Consider the following 17,089-nt stretch of genomic DNA (forward strand, 5'->3'; position numbering starts at 1 on the left):
TTCTTTTAGATATTGTTAGAACTTTGCATTCTTCAAAGTAATTCTTTTTAGGGGTTTTATTCATTTGTTCATGGTCGAATGAGGGAAGAATAATATTTAGGATACCATGACTACTATAGGAGAGGTCTATGCAGTGAGGTCGATGTTCAGAGGACAATCTACTTGTTCAGAGGCAAGTGACTTCTGAACTAAGTCTTAAAGGACATAGGCTTCAAAGACAAAATCTGGAAAAAGTAGGTACTTCATGGGGTTTGTCAGAGGAACCATATTATGAAGACCTTATAAATGGTAAAGAATTTGGAATTTAATCTTTGGACAATGAAGATCAATGAAGGATTTTAAGAAACAGACTGGGTAGAGATGTGCAAGAGTTGGTGTGGAAGGGGACAGGCTGAGGACTGAGAGACAGATAAGAGCCTAATGCAGCAAGAGAGAAAGTATACATTCCATGAAAGCAGACATGGCATTGATCTTGTATATCACTAATCCCTAGCCTTGAATAGACGCTCCTTGCTATGGTATGAATGTTTGTACCCCTTCAGAATTCATATGTATAATCCTCACTCCCCAGAATTAGGGAGTGGGGCCTTTGGGAGGTGCTTAGATCATGAAAATGAAGGCTCTACAAATGGGATTAATGCTCTTACAAATGAGACCCCACAGAGCTCCCTAGCCCTTCTACCATGTGAGGACACAGTGAGAAAAAGTCACTGGCTCTAAACCAGGAGGTGGGCTGTCACCACATACAACCATGCTGGAGCCTCCATCTTGCATTTCCCAGCCTCCAGAATGGTGAGAAATAAATTTCTGTTGTTTATAAACTACCTGCAGTATTTTGTTATAGCAGCCCCAATGGATTAAGAGAGTCCCCAAATACTAGTTCGCTAAGTGAATCATTCAATCCATCAGTGAGAGATGGTGAAGGCCTGAATTAAGATAGGAGCCATGGGGAGAGTTGAGAGGATGTTTTTGATAGATACTTTGATAGATACTTCTAAGACAGAATTGACAGATTATTGTTATTGATTGAAACAAAGTATAAAGTAGAATATGATCTGACCTTTTAATCTGTCCTTGAAAAAAATTTGGTAATACCAAAGATCAAAAAAAAAGTTAACTTATGCCTTCTTTAAAATACTTCAAAACCCCATCTTTCCTCTGAATTGATGGAGAAAAGTTAGATGATCATTAAGAAACTTGTTTTGCAAGTCCTGATTATGCAGAGACGTTAATCACGAGTCATGCAAGCTCCAATCATCATGTTCTATTCTGACTTCCAAAAAGAAGAACAGGTAAGAATTAACCTACCTAATGAAAAGACAACCTACAGAATGGGAGAAAATATTTGCAAATGATGCGAGAGACAAGGGCTTAATCTCCAAAATATACAAACAGCTCATACAACTCAACAACAAAAAACCAAACAACCCAATCGAAAAATGGGCAGAAGACCTAAATAGACATTTCTCCAAAGAAGACATACAGATGGCCAATAGGCACCTGAAAAGATGCTCAACATCACTAATTATTAGAGAAATGCAAATCAAAGCTACAATGAGGTACTACCTTACACCAGTCAGAATGGCCATCATTAAAAAAGTCTACAAATAACAAATGCTGGAGAGGGTGTGGAGAAAAGGGAACCCTTTTATACGGTTGGTGGGAATGTAAGTTGGTACAGCCACTACGGAAAACAGTATGGAGGTTCTGCAGAAAACTAAAAATAGAATTACCATATGATCCAGCAATCCCACTCCTGGGAATATACCCAGACGGAACTATAATTCAGAAAGATACACGCACCCCTATGTTCATAGTAACACTGTTTCACAATAGCCAAAACATGGAAACAACTTATCCCACTGACAGGTGAATGGATAAGGAAGATGTGGTGTGTGTGTACACACACACACACACACACACACACGCACACGCACACGCACACACACACAATGGAATACTACTCAGCCATAAAACAGAAGGAAATAATGCCATTTGCAGCAACATAGATGCAGCTAGAGATTATCATACTTAGTGAAGTAAGTCAGAAAGACAAATACCATATGATATCACTTATATCATAAAATATGGCACAAATGAACCTATCTACAAAACAGAAACAAACTCATAGGTATAGAGAACAGACATGTGGTTGCCAAGGGGGTGGGGGGAGGGAATGGGATGGAGTGGGAGTTTGGGGTTGGTAGATGCAAACTATTACATTTAGAATGGATAACCAACAAGGTCCTACTGTATAGCACAGGAAATATATTCAATACCGTGTGATAAACCATAATGGACGAGAATATAAAAAATATGTGTATGTGTATAACTGAGTCACTTTGCTGTATGGCAGAGATCGGCACACCATTGTAAATCAACTCTACTACAATAAAAAATAATAAATAAAAATTTTAAATAAAGAAACTTGTATGTTCACAGTGTCTTGATCACAGAATTAGAAGCCAAATGGACAGTTTTACCTAAATTTAAACACACTGTCCCATTTGAGAGATCAATACTTCATTAAACAGTGACTGCTGAAATATACACACTATTAAAGGAACACTATTCTTACAAAATATGTAGAATTTTGTCTTTAATGACCACTAATTTAGTTTTGAATTTGTTTTGAATAAAGCTGAAACAAGCAGGCCAAGAAACGAGGCAGAATTTCATGCCCATAATTTAAATCCAAATCTTAGTTTTCATAAGACACACAAGGAAATGAGCCAAAAATTTGCCAAGAGAAAAAAGACAAATAATGTTAAATGCATTTAATTGGTGGCAAAAATGTGAATTTTAACCCTTAATGTTATAAAAGTACATGAAAAAATCAAAGGAAGATGAAAAAGAATTAAGAGTTTATTTCAAGAAAATAACTATTAGTATGTAATGAAGATACAAACATCAAACACTGAATTTTTTTTGTTTGTTTGCTTTTTGTGTGTGTGGTACGTGGGCCTCTCACTGTTGTGGCCTCTCCCGTTGCGGAGCGCAGTTTCCAGATGCGCAGGCCCAGAGGCCATGGCTCACGGGCCTAGCCGCTCCGTGGCATGTGGTATCTTCCCGGACCGGGGCACGAACCGGTGTTCCCTGCATCGGCAGGCGGACTCTCAACCACTGCGCCACCAGGGAAGCCCTACTGAAATTTTTGAATGAATGAACAACAGCTAAAATATTGGAGTGTTTATCATATGCCAGGCACATGCTTAGGTAGATACTTTTTTTTTTTTTTTTTTTGCGGTACGCGGGCCTCTCACTGCTGTGGCCTCTCCCGCTGCGGGGCGCAGGCTCCGGACGCGCAAGCTCAGCGGCCATGGCTCACGGGCCCAGCCGCTCCGCAGCATGCGGGATCTTCCCAGACCAGGGCACGAACCTGCGTCCCCTGCATCGGCAGGCGGACCCTCAACCACTACGCCACCAGGGAAGCCCGATACTACTTTTTATCCCAATTCACAGATGATGATGCTGAGAACTAGAAAGATTAATCTGCAGCAATTATGTAGTAAATTTTAAATCCTGATCTCTGAGGGCATTTTAACAAGTAAATGTTAAAAAACTAAAATTCATAAACATATAAACTAATCTTTTTAAAATGAAGATCAAAACACCTTAATATTTAAAAGTTCAATTTTTAATATATCATAATAATGATAATTGCTGCCATTTATTAAGTATTCTTTTCCACTCATTGTACTGGACTATATATATGTAATATCACTTAATCTATGAAGACGGGAGTGATGGATGAAATCCTCCTTCTATAAATGAGAAACAACTTGGCAATGTCACACAGCTAGCACTAACAGGGACAGAATTAGAACTGAATGCTCCACAGCAAGCCTTTCTCTCCGATGCTAGATTTGCCAGTTGCTTTTATCAGGTTGTTTTAAAATTAAGAGTTGAAACTAACATTCTGTGGAACAATTTTTGACACCACTAGTTACTTCTTGCAATATATTAACCATCTAATAAATCTTTTAAATTAGACTACTGAAGTAACCTTTTTTTAACCAAGCACTAGTAACATGTACCAACACCCTAACAAGTGCAAAGATGGTCTAATGCATAAAACAGCGTCCGTTTTGCTGTCTTTGCTGTTGTTGTATGTCTGAGGTATCAGGATCCACTCATTCAACAAGGCTTTACTGAATGCCTTGGGGTATATGAGGTGCCCTTCTAGGCACGGCGATAAACTAGACCTGAACAGTCCAGCAAAGTAGCCACTAGACACACTGTGACTATTTAGAACTTGAAATGTGGTTAAGTGTAAACTGAGATGTGCTGGAAATGTAAAAGGCACATGGGATTTCAAAGACTTAGTATGCAAAAAAGGGAAAATATCTCAATATTTTTTATACTCATAAATAAAATGATATTTAGGTGTACTGGGTTATAATCCCTTCTTTTTACTTTTCTAACAAAGCTAAAATCACAAGTGGTTTGGACTATATTTCTGTTGAACAGCGCTGACTTAGACGAACAAAAACCTGCCTGCATGGATCATGCATTTTAGTGGAGGAGATATAAAATAAAAATGTAAACAGATAAGCAACGAATATAAAGTCAGCAGCAATGATTGCCAAGAGAAAATGAAGCAGAATAAGGGGTTAGAAAAGACTGGTCAACAATATTACATTAGCTAGCCATGTATAAAAAACTGATGTTCTTATTTCACAAAACCATTCACTCTTCAAATTTTTTAGGCTGTTATGTACATGAGTAATATAAATTGTACTTTTAAAACAATTATAAAGAATGTGGGATGTGGTATTGAGAATAATGAATATTTCCAATGTCTGGAAAATATATGCATAAAATATAATCTCTAGAATGTCCTGCATTATGACAATTATATTCAAGTATAAAAATCAACTTAAATTTTTTCACATTTTATAACACTAGGTACTTTGAGAGGCTTACAATCTTTTGAGGGAAAACAGAATTAACTTGTAAAAAAAATTGCAAAGAAAAACCAGTTTCTTTTATCCCATCCACCATCTTCTAAAAATGCTGGAACCAATTATCCCAATTATTTTATAATCTTGCTGTTTATAAATCCTGAAACATTATCGATAATAAAAAAATGTAGGGGGCTTCCCTGGTGGCGCAGTGGTTGAGAGTCCGCCTGCCAATGCAGGGGACACGGGTTCAAGCCCTGGTCCGGGAAGATCCCATATGCTGCAGAACAACTAAGCCCGTTCGCCACAACTACTGAGCCTGTGCTCTAGAGCGTGTGAGCCACAACTACTGAGCCCATGTGCCACAACTACTGAAGCCCGCCGCCTAGAGCCTGTGCTGTGCAACAAGAGAAGCCACTGCAATGAGAAGCCTGCGCGCTGCAATGAAGAGTAGCCCCTGCTCGCCGCAATGAGAGAAAAGACCGCATGCAGCAACGAAGACCCAAATCAGCCCAAAAAAATACATAAAAAACGTAAAGGATGGAATAATGGAAGAAGACATTTTAAAAAGACCTCTTTTGTAACTTTATTTTGTTTTGAAGTGAACTTTAGCGATTAGGCCTTAGAGCATACTATACAGTGATAATGAAAGATAAATCCTGATACTATAAATCCAAGATAAAAACTTTATAAATGAAAATTTGCTGATGTAATGAATAACTTATACATATTTTTGTGGGTGGTATATAAGACAATTTTTATTTCTTCACTGAACTCTGTAGAGAATCTAATAAAAAATAGATTTGAATGCATTACTGTTTAAGGAAAACAATGGATAAAATATAGATATAAAAATAAAATTCTTTCCTCCAATACAAATTATATTGTAGGTTATTGCATGCAATACTCTGGAATAGAGAAAGTGATACAAAATTAATGTTAACAATAATTGTCAGCTCTGATTGTATTTCAAGTGTGAATACTACAAAATGTACACGACTCAGTAAATAATATTTATACAAATACTGCAGTGTATCAATGCCTAGAGTCTTGTATTAGTACATACTTTATAAAATGTGTTTATGACTGGGTTAGATAAATTATTATAAATAATTGCTGATAAAGCAGAATGGGTACCTAACTTTAGTTACCATTAGGTTCTAATTTAGTAAAAAAAAAAGAGACAGAGGTATAAATTGTTATGTGCCATTTTTTTCATATTTTCTAATACTTAGAATTTGGTCATATTTGAATTTTTAATTATGTAATGGAACTTAAAAGTTTTTCTTATAATTATTCCAGCTTTATTCTAGAAATGTAAGTTATCCTCTCAATTCCTACATCTCCATTAGATGGCCTTTTTAACACATTTAATTTTTTCAATTAGTTGAACCAAGCTCAGAGTTTGATGTGCTTCCCCCTGAACATCCTGTTCTCTAATTAACAGCATTAAATAAATATGAATTAAACGATGTCCCTTTCTATTTTACTTCAGGATGCACACAGTAACATAACTAAGAAAATATAAAAGTAGGTATATGAATTAATTTTAAAATTGAGTCAAAATAATAACACTTGGCATACTCAAGTAAACATATATTTTTTGCAATAGAGGCTTTTGCCGAAAATTATTCTAGTGTTTATTTACTTAGATTAGTGAAAGAAAATATATGTTCGTTTTCTAAATATAATATTTGCAAGTTAATACCACTTTAGAACTTACCACAGGAGGTACACTTTAATGTGATAACTACGATTATTTGTACAGCCAAGTAAATATAATTTGTGTTGAGGAGGTCAGCATAGAATTGCTATTCTGCTATTCTCCCATACAAATCTACACTATCTAAACTGGCTTCTATGAAAACATCTCCACATTTCTCAACGAGACTTATTTTACATTTTTTAGGTATGTTACAATTCAGTTCTTGACTTCTAAAAACTCAGTGCATGAAAAATGAATCTTTGGAACACAAAGGTTTTCACACAGAGTTTTAAAAAAGACACCTCTGTTTTAATATGTTCATACAAATTGAGAGTTTTTTCAAAAAATACCATTTTGCCAAATGGTGGTCAAAAAATTAAAGTTTTGGAGACAGACTTTGTGAAAATCTAATTACCAACTAATCTAATAGAACTATTGTTATAATGTGTCATTCTTCCTTAGAAACAAAAATCTTGCGGCTCTATAATTCACACATTTCTGAAATTCTTTTCATGGAGTTAGGGAAGTTTCTTTACTCCTCCCTTTTCTTATTATATCCCTCTTCGATGTTTTTATCATTGCTTACTCGAGCTTCTCCCTGCAATACTAAGTATAGGTTTCCAAAAGCCCAAGGTACCACTTACTTATTATAAAAGTGTGCGAGAACTCTACTGCATCTACTTCGGTCCAAAGGAAAATTGCCATAACCCTTCTTTAAATGCTATTCATCGACAAGGTATAAAGATACAATTGAATATTCTGTTATTAACTGCAACTGTAAACAAAAAACAACACATAAGACGCTCATAATAGTGGGATTAGAGGGTTAATAAAAACAAAGCCACCACCAAAAACCTGAAGTGGAAATTATTTTACCCCTCTAGTATTGGACTGTCATGGCAAGATCTTACTTGATTTCTGGCCTTTAATGCAGGAGCCTTCCAGGACCCAGGTTTGGGGGAGGGAGGTTATATAAAATTACACACTGGGGAGGAATTATATTTTAAAGGTAAAAAAATCCTATAGGCTATAACTCTTCATCAACTACAACTGTCACAATAGGGTTCAAATTATTTGAGAGTTCATTGCAAGGTTGAAAATATTTAAAAAGCAACTTAGTAACAATGACTGAGGGAGACAAAGCATAATTGTTCATGTACAGTATATATATATTAAATCAAATGTCAAGCCACATGAGCTTTTAAAATTCTGGAGTACATTTTCTCCTTAGTTATGCCATAGTCTTTTGTCACCTGCCACAAACTCCATATATACTGTATAAAACATTCAGGAAAATTTCAAACTCTTTCTAACAGTATGTTTTTTCATTACTACCCACCAGGGACTATATCAAAAGTAATACAGTACTTAAAATGCCACAAAAGTAACCATAAGATGCCTTAACATATCATGTTACAGTTCAAATGAAAGTTGGTCCCCTCCTAAGCCTGGAAACGAGACTAGATTGCCATGATACTTGGCATAAATATGACAGATAAGTGTTAAAATGATTTTTTTTTCTCACAAATGTGCACTATAAACTATAAGAGATAGCTACCTATGTATGTATAGGTCTCTTTATACTTTTGAACATGTATCTTTGCAATTCTGGGTGTCACAAGATAGATAATATTAAAACAACAAAAAGGAAAATGGAATGTGCAATTCTAAACTAAGAACTAAATACTTAATGAGCATAATGTTGATTTGGCAGAATCCATTGCAGTTAAATTCAAATTGCTGACTCTACTGTACACGTTCTCACTGACCAGGAAAGAATAAATCCACCAGTATTCAATATGAAAATCTTTAGCTTTAGATTTCCCTCCATTCAAGTGAAGATATATGAATTCACACAAACAACGCTTTAAAAATAATCTTAAGAATTGATCCTATTCCCCTAAATAGAGAAATCTTGCTAATGTTTCTGACAACGTTTTTTATATGCTTGTTTTCTTTTTCCTTTTTAAGATATTGGAATGTTTTGGCCACAAGGTTAAGAAAAACTTCCCCATTTATCATGACCTGCCAAGCACAACTGGCCCCTAGACTACACAGCCCTCTACCACTTAACTAATTCAGCTCATCTTAATCATGAAACTTCAAAAGAATTTGGCCACAGGCGTAGACTAGCTATCATTTGTTTTAAAGTACAGATATCAGTCTTTGTGTAACATATTCTAGTGCACCTGATATCATTTGTGCACTAGGTACAATTGATAACTAACCTTTTCAATTTGAACAGTAATCAATATAGAGATAATCTGGTTTATTAATACATAATTGTTGAATTTTAGTAAAAGTTTCCGTTAAAATCTCTCTTAGGTTTGAATACATATATGTAAACTTTAAAAAATATTTTCAACGAATATTTGAAAACTCTCCTAATGTGCCCAAAGGTATCACAATAACTAGTAAGGAAAACTGAGAAAGTCTTTAACTTTAAAAACAAATTGACAGGTAGAATGTAAACAATAAAACGTTAAAGACAATTTTAAATTGAACAACATATACCTGTAGATTGATCTGAATATGAATTTACATAGGATATAAATATTTCTGGCACAGCGTGCTGATAAAACAAGTATAAATGGACAGCTATATTTTCAAATTTTGTAAATTTTAAATTGTTGATCTTCCATTAAAATAGCAACTTTTAAAGAGACAATCCTGGGACAATTCTGGCATCCTGTTCTTTATTTTTTAAATTAAACTATACCCAATAAGCAAAAATGTATTTGTAGCATACTGCATTTTAATTTGATTTTTAAAAGACATTCTAGCAACATTTTGAGTTTCAAAATCTATTCTAAAGTAGTTTTATATGAAGTCCATCTTGCATAACCATCGTTGTAAGAAGCTTATAAATCACCTTTCCTCAGGTTTTAATCCTAAAATGAAATTCTTCATTAGCAGAGTTAATAAAACACAGACTCTGTGGCATAATTTACACACTAAAAAAACACAAATTATGTTTTGAGTAGATCGAGTAGATTTTCTATCAAATTAAAGTAACATTTTGAATTACCTGTAAGCTCAGGGCAAAAGACAAAATAGTTCCATGTGAAACATATTTCACACATACAAATTTGTGGTCAGAAAAAATAGTTCCATTAACTGTGTAACTCCAGGTAAAAACTAAGCAATTCATTGCAAGCCTTTTAAAATGTACAAGTTGATTCTTTAGATGGAAGTGAAATTTAGTCAGGTAATTTCAAAATTTCCGTGACCCTAAATACGTGTCTATCATAAAGAATGAAGTACCCTCTGCAGTCTCAATGTAAAATAGATCCCCACAGTGGTTAAACTCAAGGGTTAAAGAGTAAAGGAGCTATAAATTAGGTTTATCTGTCGTGAAGGTCTCATTCTAGGTAAACCTAATAAATAATTGAGATATACTTACAATTTTTTCCTCTTTGACCTCAATTAAAACGGCTTTCTGAGAGCGGGTTCTAAGGACAATTTATCGTGGTTTCCTCACTACACACTTATGAAGTCATCTGGCTTTTGTATTTCTTCAACAGCTGCATTACCTTCGAAATTGGCTTATAGTATTTCCCCAAAGCAAAATGTGAGACTGCCCCTGACACACACAGCGACCTTCCTTCTGCGGGTGGCTGAGTTCAAAAAGTCAGATCATACAGTTTCAAAAATTCTAACAACAGTAACTCGTAAAGAACTTGGAGGAGGAAAGAGAGAAATCAAAGTAGAGATTTTAAAAATTGGTCTCTCTCTTTCTTTTTCTCTCTCTTCCTCTCTCCCTCCCTCTCTCCCTCTCCCTAAGAAGTTATAACAACACATTGTATGATTATTAGTATTTGCTTTTGTTGCTATTTTGATAAGTAGTATTTTACTAGTTTAGGAAAGGTTGGGTGAGAGAGCAAACCAACAGGCAAAAAGCAAAATAAGGTAGTGCAACATCATTATTCAATTACACAGGATTCCAGAAAACAGTAACCGCAACTAAGGAAAGGAGCAGGAAACTGGATAGCGCTGACTGATGCTCAGTAGACCCTGGTAACCAAACTGGAAAACTTATTGGCTGTGATAATTCATCCTCCTTTTCTTCAAACAGGTTCCCTAAACAATCTAACTCTGGTAGTAAATCAGACACTTAGAAGACATTTTCTCCTCCAGAATTATGCTTTTCTCACAAGAATAATAAAACAGTACCAACAAAGCAAAGCCTTCCTCAGTTGTCTTGAATGAAAGAAATCTTTAAGATACGGTAATTATTGTGGCAATTCACCCACAGCTTAGTCCCTTGATGAAGCAAAACACCAATTCACACTCTTTCTTCATTCAAAGATAAAAAGGGATTCAAAGATAAAAAAATATGTTTAAGTAATTTAAACCAAAGCATTCCAAAGGCTTCCACGTCAAGGTTTTAAATCAAAGCACGTGCTCAAGTGCACATCCAAATGAAGGTAAAAACCAGCTGGAAGCTTAAGGTATCATTAAGAAGTTAAAATTAAACTTACAATCATAGTTTTGGGAAGAAAAGAAAGTTCCATAAATAGAGGGAAATATTTGTTCTCACAAAAAATATAAAACACATCATTGTGATGACTACATTTTGAAATCTAATGAAAAACCCAAATTCGGCACAAAATTTCAAAATAAAAGTTATCCAGAAAAAAAAGCCTTTCATATAAATGGCTGGTATTAATTGTTAAAACACTGCAGCATGCACCTTATTATAAGGGAAAACCCCTCAAAGTCAACTATTAAAACTTCCTAATGAAAGCTAATCTATTAATTATCAATTAATGGATCACCTGCATTTCTCCCAGCATTAACATAAGGTAATTACAGAGGTTCAATTTTATGAAGTAAAGACAAAATGTATTTAAAAGTTTCAGCATGGGCAGACTAGGGATTTTCTCTTAATGACCTATTCACTTAATGACCTACTCACTCAATTTTTATGTACATATTTCTTCTCTCATCCTGTGCTAAAACTGAGAAAAATCCAAATTTATTTTACCTAATATTTTTTCTCTGAGATAGAACTGCTTATACTTAAATGACTTTCTACACAACACAATAGTTATAATGCCTCCATCAGAAGCTAAATACAACTTACCTCATCCAAAGTCCAAAAACCTGAAACTAATTCCAGTTTTATTTGGAAGGAAGTTTTGTGTGTATGTGTGAAGTTCAACAGCCAATAAATTCCACTCTCCAGTGTGAGCAAGGATGAAACCCGGTTCAAGGATTACAGAACAGTCTGCACGGTTTATAGTCTCGAACCAACATCCAGGTAGCCTTAAAAACACCTAGCTCTGCCGTGAACCTGCAGGCTCTAGAAGCAGTGCAGTTATTTAGGTTAACTAGGAGGAGACCAGGAGAGTAAACACTCTTGGCTCTGACCAATGGCTTTCCACGCCTTTCTGTTTATAGTAAGATGACTTGTCGTCAGAGGTCACCCCCATCAACAGCTCCTGTCTTTCACTGGGATCTAAAGCATTTATCCTGATTCCTAGGCTGTCAACCTGCTATCATGGGAACACCTTCATAACCCATTGGTGTAGCTACTCGAAGAGTTTAAATCCCTGCATTAAATTTTCTAAAAGCAAATTTTACTTGAGTTTCTTTTGAAGTGAAACATTTCTGCAGGAGAAATACCTCATGGCAGGTTAAGAACTGGTACTCATTTAAATGGAGATTAAATGAGGATTGGTATTCATTTAAAGTCCCAACCAACACTTTATGTTTTTTGTTTTTGGTTGAGGCAGAAAGCTTGTAAGATTTCACTTTCATTATTACGTCTCTCCATTCAGCACAAACTTTTCTTCTTCCCCTAGGCATACACATGTGCATGCTGACAAAATGGAAGGATAATTACAGGCATTTGTATTTCATCCATTTTTAATGTATTTTTATTTGAGGTAAAGGAAGGGATGGACACAATTAGACATGCTCACACAGAGGTTATCATTTTATGTAAAATATTTTATAAAATAAAGCCTTTTGTGTTTTCAAAAGAAGACATATGTTAAGTTCTAATGAAATGAAAAGGAAACAAGAAGAGCTAAATTCAAGAGATAAGGGTAATGCAAATAAGTCTATTCTCCGGCATTGAGGTTCCCGTTTTTTTCTAAAGGTTTATAAAAAAGAATTGTTTTCTTTTGAGAAAACAATATTATGCAACTTTCCCCATCTAGCCCTTTTAAATATGTCTCACAGATCTCAAAAAAAAAAAAAAAAAAAGCTAAGCTCATTTCATAAGTTCCTCCAACAATATTTCAATTTAGCATTTACAGGCATTATGGGAATTACTGCCTCCAATTTGTCTGTGTAATTCTGGGATGGTTTCTTTTTCTTTCATTTTTCTTGGTCTCTACAGTGTGACTCTTTGATACAGTGAGGCAAAGCGTTCAAAATAAAGACCTACAGCCAAGGATTCAATACTTCATTCTGAGTAATTTGTAGCACAAATGTTTCTTGAAGTCATTTTCATTTTCGAGGGTGGAGCTAAGTGAGGAGCCATTACCTATTTCAGATCTGGGCTGCACTACAAGAAACCCCAGTGCCCTTAGGGACTGAAGACGGCGCTATCTCCCCACAGTACTGGCCACGGATGTTGCTGCTGAGAAACTGGATAAGGGTCCATATCCCAGCCACAGCACACGTTAGCCCAGGTTTTGATGCCACTCCAATACTTACTTGACAGAGAGCTGCCTGGGTCTATAAGAGTTAATAAAATGGTTGATTCATTATTTTAGAGAACCCACTTTTGACAGATTCAGTTCTTTGATCTTTGTATGGTTAGGATCGCTAAAAGCAACGTCTTCTTTGCAGCTGAATCATTTTAATTAGAGCTCCTTGAGTATTGTGGTATACATCAGAGTTGTTAAGTTCAACAGAATATGCTTCCGAACTGGCTACTTTTTAAAAGGATTATAAATTATTCAATATTTTCTAAACTCTTAGGAGCTCAAGAAACATTCTTGGAAGTAAAAATCTATGTCTGTCCCTATTACAACAGAGGCTGAACAAACCATACCCAAAACCCTGAGGAGGACAAAATCAGTTCATAAATTAAAGAAAGTTGGCTGTATGGTAATTTTCTTTCCCAGTCTCAGTTGGGAGCTGGGAAGTGGGGGGAGGGCAATGAGCCACATGTGGTGAAAACTTTGGGATAAGGAAAATATAAACATGAAAATAAATGCCATGGGTGGAATAGGGAGGGTGGGAGGGAGATGCAAGGGGGAGGGGATATGGGGATATATGTATACATACAGCGGATTCACTCTGTTATACAGCAGAAACTAACACAACATTGTAAAGCAATTATACTCCAATAAAGATGTTAAAAAAGAAAATAAAAGAAATGCCATTTGTAGTTTCAACTCTTAAAGAGTACAGATAAATAAAACTTTTCTGAGAAATGTAATCTTTATCTCAGCTTACATTAGGGCATCAAAATGTTCCTTGGATCATAAAAGTAAATGCAAACTTTTACTTTAGACCGTTATGACTAAGTAGGAAAATTACACTGATGGTTTTTTAATAACATTTTATGGACAAAGATTGTCGGGATGCCCTTCTAGCCCCAATGTACTGCCACCAATTAATTATGTGACCTGGAACAAATAGATAAACCGTTCTTTCTGAGCATTTGTTTCCTTCCCCTCCTGTGAAATAAAGGTTTCCACCTCAGAGTGTCAGTGGTATAGTACTTATTTTTTCAATGCAAACCACATACTTTGAAGACTCCATCCACAAAATAGATTTTATTTACCTATAATTGCTTTCATTACCCATGCTTAAAATCAGGCATTATAGCTGTCAATCAATGTTGCTAATTATTATGACATACACTCCAGGTACAAATGAGTTAATAAAATAGCCAAAATCAAAGGTATTAGATGTTTTTAAAAGCCAGGAGAGCCTTATTATGAGTAAATGTTTGGTTTCCCTTATGTATTAAAATACAAAGTAATAAATACATAATATACAGATACAGAAAACAAACTTATGGTTACCAAAGGGGAAAGGGGGGTGGGGGGTAGGGATAAATTAGGATACTGGGATTAACATATACATACTACTATGTATAAAATATATATAACTGAATCACTGTGCTGTACACCTTAAACTTACACTATATTGTAAATCAACTATACTTCAAAAAACAATTTTTTTTAAAATACTGAAAATGGCACCTTGACCTCCAAAACCTCTATTTAGTCCTTCAATTCTACCTTGCAGTGATGTAAGTACTATCAATGAGGGCCTGTCCCACATTCTGATAAAAGTGAAGCTATTATGAATGGCTGGCAGCCGGTACATTACAGCAGTGACTTGCATGGTGTCCGTGCTCCACTGTTATTTCTTAAATGCAGGAGTATCTTTCCAAGCAACATGCAAATCAAGATTAAGTTTATTCAATCATGACAACCCTAAGGTTCGGTAGAAATCACATAATTTTTTTAAATCGAGAAAATAAATCAGTTACTGCAGTTTCATGGGGTGCATCCTTGACCACCCACCCTCCATAAACTCTTACACAGGTTGGTTGCTTCTGCGACCCCTGCTCTTCATGTCCTCCCCGCTTAGTGGCGTCATCTCCTCTTTTGTACACTGTCTAGTAATCTATCAAGCACCCACCCTCTTCAGAGTTATAAGATACCCACAGGCTCTTTTATAGCATATCCCGCCACTTTTCCTAATGGCCTAATTAATTATAAGACAGCTTTGTGAAAAATCCCTAGGAAGGATATTAGAAATTAAGAGATAAAACAGAGCCAACATGAGGGGACAAAGGAACACCAAAAGTGCAATCATATAATTCTGACAACAACTGAAAAACCACAGAGAATGGAGAGAAAAACAATTTAAAATTTCTGTGTGTACAATAAGCTCCCAAATTGCTGGTTTGAAAAAGGCCACATGGAATCAAAATTAAACAGCCACCGCAAACTACAGCAGCCTCCTTAGCCAGGTTACTGATGTGGTATCTATATTAGAATATAAAAAATATAAAATTCAAAACCTAAGAGCCTATTTTTAAATAAACATTTAGCAAATTATGTCCATGTCCTTGTATAACAAATACCACCTAGTAATCGATGCAGTAATTATAGTCATCGTTTGTTTAATCTTTTTCCTTCTTTTTCCGATAAGGCTGACAAACTCAAATACATTCAGAAGCCAAGTGGGTAATTTGAAGGAGTGAAGTGGGTCAAACGGAGGTGAGGCTATTGGCAAAATGCATGATCTGCCCGAAACCACTCAAATTCCACACTCCCTCTCATCTATTCTCATGTCTTAAATACTATCCATATGTTGTAGATTCCCAAATTTTCATCACCTCCTAAGATCCATCCTCTAAGTCCTAAACTCTTGCTTTCTCCTAATTTACATCTCTATATAAATATCTCACAGCCATATCAAAATTTAACATGTCCAGTGTTAGGCTCTATTATAATTCTTTTTCACCAAGTCTATTTTTACTGTCCCATATTTTCCATATAAATAAATCCAGAAACCAGAATCATTGGGTCCTCCATTTCCTCAAACTCTGCATCTAAACGCATCTGAGCAGCAAGATTAGGCCAACTTGAAGAACCATGCCTCCCGGAGCACTAGACCAAATTAGCAGAACAAATCTCAGAAACAATCAAAGTCAACCAGGTGGCTTTATCCTTAAGTTTCTGTATCAACCTTTCTACTTGGTCTATATATACCAATGTGCCTCACAAGAGGAACTCTTGGACAATTCTGTTATCCACAATGAGCTGGCCAGTGAGTTGAGTCTTCTCTGAATGCATTCCAGGACTAAGCTCGTGTCACTGATCACACCAGCTAAAATCAGGAACAAATTTCATATCGTCTCTTCTAACTGGAGACAGAGATAATGTCCCACAGGGCACACATAAGTAATAAGTCAATACCTCTCCATGAAACTCCCGAGTGACCAAGGGTGGCTTCATTTTGGATGGAGTTCCACATTTGATGATATATGATCTATAATCCTTAAACATTTGAATGTCTCTATGTCAACCCTAACATAAAAGTCATCTAAATGACAAGTACAGTTCCAAGATGCATACTGAGCCACCAGAAAGAAAGTGGCTTTTACATTTGATGGTACCCCACAAGTGGGAATGGCATTGGTCCGGGAGGCACAGGTACATGGTGCCTCCAATGTGGCTTCTAGGTCAGTTGGTGGGCCTGACGGTTCCCAGTGCAGCTCCAATGATTGAGCCTAGTCTTGTTTTGCAAACTAGTCAGTTCGATCTCTGTTTGTTCATACCATTAACAAGTGGCATTTGCTTGCTCTATGAAATGAATGAGTAACAGCTATGGGAATGATGGGGAAGACATCAAAAGGTGTTCAGAGGCTTTTTGAATGAGAGGTGGGGCTGGGCCACCTTCTGCTGTTATGATAGACTTGTTGGTAAATTTAAGGGAAATGGTGTTCCAAACATGTCAGAGATGTCTGGCAGGGGGATAGCAGAGCCAGGAGTCA

At 35.8% G+C, this 17,089-nt stretch overlaps 1 non-coding gene across 1 annotated transcript; it reads right to left on the reverse strand.

The window, feature by feature from the left end:
* Positions 1-1,176: 1,176 nt before the first annotated feature.
* Positions 1,177-1,315, reverse strand: LOC136132389 (U8 small nucleolar RNA). Its single transcript, XR_010656466.1, has one exon. It is a non-coding gene; the product is annotated as a U8 small nucleolar RNA (small nucleolar RNA).
* Between the last annotated feature and the right edge of the window lie 15,774 nt (positions 1,316-17,089).

Source organism: Phocoena phocoena, chromosome 12, assembly GCF_963924675.1.
Source record: "Phocoena phocoena chromosome 12, mPhoPho1.1, whole genome shotgun sequence".
Taxonomy (NCBI): Eukaryota; Metazoa; Chordata; class Mammalia; order Artiodactyla; family Phocoenidae; genus Phocoena; species Phocoena phocoena.